We start from the raw sequence: 6,344 nt of genomic DNA, 5'->3' as shown, positions 1-6,344 counted from the left end.
GCCCAAACGCCTACTAAATCCGGCCTGCGGACATTCTACATGAGTAGAATGTAGAGTAGAATGTGTGCTTTTATTTAAAAAGCATCTCTGGGTTATTTGTGGGGCATAGGAATTTGTTCATTTCCCCCCCCCCCAAAAAAAAAATATAGTCCGGCACCCCACAAGGTCTGACGGACAGTGGACCGCCCCCCTGCTGAAAAAGTTTGCTGACCCCTGCTCTACAATATGTCACTGTCATTCTCTAACTTTTATTTTATTTGGCTTCCATAGCAACATAGTAAAGTCTGCCTGCTGCAGTCCCTCTTGGATAAAACCCTCTTGGACCATGCACAATAAAACCATACCATTTAGCAACCATACCTGCATTGGTGGGACCTCTTTCCTTTTGGTCTGTTGCCGGCAACAGAGGTGACTCAGGAGGTGACAATGAACGACCAGGACAAGACCTTGGAGTCATAGTGGGTAGCTCAATTATGATATTGACCCACCAGGGTGCAGCAGCTATTAAAAAGGCAAATTCCTTGCTAGGGATCATTAGGCATGGAATTGAAAATAAAACTGCCAATCTCATTATGTTCTCATACAAACCTATGTTGTGGCCGTATTTGGAATACTGTACAGTTCTGGTCATCTTGCCTCAAAGAGGATATTGTAGAATTGGGAAAGGGTTTAGAAAGAGGCAACCAAAACGATGAATGGGATAAAGTTTGGCACATCTTAGTTTAGAGAAAAGGTTGGCGTGATAGAAGTCTATAAAATTATGCAATGCATGAAAAAAATAAATGCAATGCATGAAAAAAGTTTTCTCCCTTTCATAACACTAGCTCCTCCACTCCAGCCACTCTTGGATGGCACTGATTTTATAAGAGTCCAACTCGGAGTGACTTTTAGCCTGATTGGCACCAAAACAGTCTTGGCTGCCCTGATGAACAATATGTACTGGGGAAAAGGCAAGGGAGTGTCATGTTGGCAATTTCCCAGGATTTATCATTGGTATCTGACACAAATCAGCCATGGTATCCTTCTGAACTCATCCTAGTATCCTTAGGATACCTTGGCTTGCAAACACCTTGGAAGTCAAACGTTCCGTCTCCCAAATGATCAAAAACCAGAAGTGATTGTTCCGGGTTTTGAACATTCTTTCAGAAGCCAAACATCTGACAGGGTTTCCATAGCTTCCGATTGGCTGCAGGAGCTTCCTGCAGCCAATCAGAAGCCGCGCTTTGGAAGTCAAATGTTTCAGAAGTCAAATGGGCTTCCGGAATGGATTCTCTTCGACTTCCAAGGTACGACTGTAATTCTTTTCCTACCTGCCAAATTAACTCCTGAAACTGGTGCTGGGGAATTCTCGCTCTGTTTTCTGACACTTGTGCTGTGAAATCCTGCAGTGCTATTTTTGTTCGCCGTGCCATAAAACGTACTACAACAACAGCACCAAATGATGTTGTTTGGAGTCAGCTGTTGTAACAGTCAGAACTTCTATTTCCATTGATATAGTGCAGGCCTGTCCAACTGGTCGATTGCAGGCTGTCCCTGGTCGATCCTGGTGTTGATTGTGTGATCTCAATTGATCGACCGAAGAAGAAGAAGAAGAAACCGCTGTCTCCCCCTAAAAAAAAGCTCAACAACTCTGGTCTCTGGTCAATTCAATGGGTAGATCACTGCCAGTTTATTTATATCAGGTACCTCATGGTGTAGTTAATGGACTGGATGAAGGTGGACAAACTGTAAACTTGGAGTTAATCCCGACAAAATGGAAGTACGGTTAGGGAGGGGAGTCACTGGATTTGGGTGGTGACATTCCTCTTTGTTTTTGGGTTGCATTGCCCACTGACGATTCAAGTTTGCAACTTTGGGATGCCCCTTGATCTAGAGGCTTCTAGCCCTTACTTGGGTGGTGTAAGTGGCTTTGTTGATGGGGGGCTTAATTTATAAATATCCTTAGGAGTGTGCCGTTAAGGTGCTCAATAACACTGCCTCTTTCTCCAGTGCTGCCACAGTACAGCTCAGTCGGTAGTGCGTGAGACTTTTAATCTCAGGGTTGTGGAAGTTTCCTGCATTGCAGGGGGTTGGATGATTATTATTATTATAAACGGCCCTCATGGTCCCTTCCAACTCTATGATTCTATGATTTTGCTCTCATGCACACAGTACTTCTTCTGCTGCTCTTGCCTTGGCATAAAAAGAGCTCTGGCCCTGTTTAACGCTTCTTCCAAATGAGATGGGCCTCTTCAGTGAAACAGGGCTCATAGCTCCCCGGAGTACAGCTTTGCAGTTAACACAATGCCTTTTAATTGTAAATTCCTCTTAATAAGGATGAAAGGCTGTCCGCTGGGCCAACTAATTAAAGAGGCGTCTACAGCAGTAATTACATAGAATTCTGCTGCACTCACTTCATCTGAAGAAACATTTGAAATGTCAGAAACCTGAGGTAGGAAAAGTTCATATTTCCCATAACCTCAGGCTCTCTCCTTTCTCTGACCCACATGTCTAGTTTTTTCTCTATCCACCTTATTTCATTTATTATTAGCATCTTTTGTTTTGTTTTCCTGATCTGTCATTAAATGCCTGAGGTTTGTTAAGAATGGCTCTCTTTTCTTGCTCTTTGTTTTCTTGACATTTGTGGAAATTCTTGTGTGGACCCAATCTTCTTGTTCTGACTGATGAGTTTGGCATATCCCTTGGCTGTGGAACCACTACTGAAAAGGCTCTGGGAATGCCCTCCCTGTTGAGGTGGGCCTGCCTCCATCCTTACTTTCAGGAGGAATATGAAAACATTCCTGTTTACTCAGGCATTAGGGTGGCTGATGACATCCACAAGATCCCTGGATGGAAGAATGTTTTTAATTGTAACTGCTATTAGAGATATTTAACTGTAGTTTTTTCTAATATTTTGACTGTTTTGTAACGTTTTTGCTTTGTTTTTAAAATTTGCTGCCCTGGGCTGCATCAGGAGAAAGGTCGGAATATAAATTCAATATGTAATAAATGCTGTAACTGTAGCAATTCAATAAGGCTCAGATGCTTCACAAGGCAAGGCAAGTGCTGGTCTCAAGCACTCCATGTGAATCTGCAGAACAAATGCATTGAAATGGCTCTAACAATTCCTACTTAGAAGAAACTTACTCTTTTTGCATCACAGCGGAGAAAGTTAGCCTTTTGAATCTACATGATCTTACATGTAGATCTTATATCCATCATATTTTTTGTGAGATGTTTCCTCTCTTTTTAATAAGCAGCACTTATTCAACATCTTCAGAAATGCTGTGATTTGAAAGCGAAACCGTATTCAAGTTCACTTCCAGTTAGAGCAATTGACTTTTTTTACATCTTCATATTACACATTGAAAAACATCTGGCTCAAGAATTGCTGACAGCTTGGGAGGATTGAATTGTCCCACTGCGCTAAAGCTGAGGCTGTTACTCTGGATCTCAAAACACTCCTGCCTTGGATAAAAGAATTTAACTGGATGGAAGTAAAACGGGGAGGGGGAATAAAGACAGCAACCTGCTACTTGAGAGACGGTACATCAATGACCTGTATCTCTTACAACTGCCGCGTCTGCCTTCACTCATCTCCTGAATTCCATGTCTTACATATTCTTCAAAGGAAAACTCCAAAGAGATCACACACTTCTATCAGTGCCAATTAATTAAATGTTGTCCTCCTACATAGTGGGTACAAAGGAGCGACAGCTCCCCAAGGACTGTCAATGCATTTTTCTGCCAACTGGAAGATGTACAGAGGAGAATGGTTTGTGTGTGTTCCTCCTGCCATGGGATCAACTTGAAGAGTTACGAACTACGAGTGGGGAGGAGGGAAAGAGAGACACACAGAGAGACTTGTTATAATGCAAATAACTGAATGCAAGAGACACAATAACTGACATAGTGAATTACTTGTATAAACATTTTCACATGTACCTAAATGTCAAAATTTATCTTTTTTTCTTTAATTAACAAAAAAAAGTATCATGAGCAGTTTTGAGTGCATAACAGTTCATCTTCCCCTTGTGCTAATTTCTCATAGGATGCTGGGGGAGTAGGAGGAGAGATGAGGGAAATTAGATAAAAGAAGTAGAGGAGGGATATCCCAAATTTTGATCTAAAAAAACCGTCGTCAATCTTAACTACACTTAACTCTGACAGATCTCCTAATTTTCCTAATTTGACAAGTTAATGAAGAATGAAGTTCTGTCAAAAATCTCATGCTACTTGAAACAGACTTAAAATATGTGGTGTGCCATTGTGGGTAGCTGACAGGAATTGGATTTAATGTGTGAACAATGGTTCCTAAACTAAAGAACAGCATCTCTGCCAGATTTCTAAAGACTAAAATAAGGGGTTAGACTAGATTATTTTTGAGGTCTCTGTCTTCAAACTTTTGTGAACCCTAAAGCCTTCCCCCCTACAAGAGTATGAAACGATCATTCTGGTGGTCATTCTATAGGACAAAAAAAAATACCATCCTCTCCTCAATTTCAAATTCTCTAAATCCCACAAATGACTTACGTACTGGAGCAGGCTCTCTTGAGTTTCCATCTCTAACATCAAGCAGAATTAAATAGTAGGTGGAGAAAGTGGGTGGATAAATGAAGCTGAATGTTAGGACAATTCGGGACAGACTGAAGAAAGCGCTTCTTCACACAGCACATTGCTAGACTATGGAAGTTATGGCTGCCAAGTTGGATGGCTTTAAAAGAGTATAGCATCTAGATCAAGGGAAGTAATAGTACCACTGTATTCTGCTCTGGTCAGACCTCACCTGGAGTACTGTGTCGAGTTCTGGGCACCACAGTTCAAGAAGGATACTGATAAGCTGGAACGTGTCCAGAAGAGGGCAACCAAAATGGTCAAAGGCCTGGAAACGATGCCTTATGAGGAACGGCTTAGGGAGCTGGGTATGTTTAGCCTGGAGAAGAGAAGGTTAAGGGGTGATATGATAACCATGTTCAAATATATAAAAGGATGTCATATAGAGGAGGGAGAAAGGTTGTTTTCTGCTGCTCCAGAGAAGCGGACACGGAGCAACGGATTCAAACTACAAGAAAGAAAATTCCACCTAAACATTAGGAAGAACTTCCTGACAGTAAGAGCTGTTCGGCAGTGGAATTTGCTGCCAAGGAGTGTGGTGGAGTCTCCTTCTTTGGAGGTCTTTAAGCAGAGGCTTGACAGCCATCTGTCAGGAATGCTTTGATGGTGTTTCCTGCTTGGCAGGGGGTTGGACTGGATGGCCCTTGTGGTCTCTTCCAACTCTATGATTCTATGATTCTATGAAAAGAGGATTAGACACATACACAGAAAAGGAAGCTATCTGTAGCTACCAGCCATGATGTCTATGCACTACCTCCACTTTTGGAGGCAGGCAGTACGCCTTTTAAGTACCAGTTCCTGAAAACTGCAGGTGGAGAGATGGCTTCTTACGCTCAGGTGCTGCTTGCAGGGTTCCCATAGGCATCTGGCTGGCCCCTAAGAACCAGTGAAGGGAAAGTCCTCTGCCTGGGACCCTTGATAGCAGCTTCCAGTCAGAATAGAACAGCCTGGGCTAGAACAGAAGAACACACTAGGCTAGATCTGTCTTGTTTCCTGTGCAGCTATGCAATCAAACCACTCACTTCCCCTTTCACGTTGTAGTAAACTGCACACAGGAAACCGCACCATCTGCTTGGCTACTTCAGGGTTAATGTTGTAAAGTTGTAAGACTGCCATTGAGTGGGAAAGCAAGTGCTGTCCTTTTGTCAGCTTATCTTAGTACATGGAGCTCATTCTTAGGAGAGTTAGAAGACAGCCAGGGCAGATTGCAGTAGGAAGTCATATTGTAGTTATCATAAAAATCAGCTCCATTACATTTATTTTATTTTTATTTTGTTTCATAAAATTTATACACCATTTGATTGTAAAAAAACAAAACCCTTAGAACAGTTTGCACACATTTTTGTCTCACCTTTATATTAGGGTTTTCTAGGCAGCAGACAAAATACTATCTATGATTAGGTTGGACAGCAACAGCTACAAAACAGAGAAAGTGAAACAAAAATGAGTGGAACAGCAATGAAGAACAGCAGTGTTAACATTTTCTAAAATTGCTGACTGAATAAATATATTAAAAGGTCCTTTCCAGGGAATGCATTTTTGCAGGTATTGTTGATACTATTTTTTATTTAAAAATTCAATATTTGTGTATCACCTAGATTTTTTTTAGGGGCTTCAGAATGATGCCCAAAGTACCGGTACTGCAGAAAGTCATGGTTTAGGGAATATATTAAGCAGCACCTGAGCACTGAAGAAAGGAAAAAAGGCAAACTTGAGATGTATTATATTATCCTTGGATGAGTCTACATGTG

This window comes from Zootoca vivipara, chromosome 2, assembly GCF_963506605.1.
Source record: "Zootoca vivipara chromosome 2, rZooViv1.1, whole genome shotgun sequence".
NCBI lineage: Eukaryota > Metazoa > Chordata > Lepidosauria > Squamata > Lacertidae > Zootoca > Zootoca vivipara.
This window is presented reverse-complemented; position numbering follows the sequence as displayed.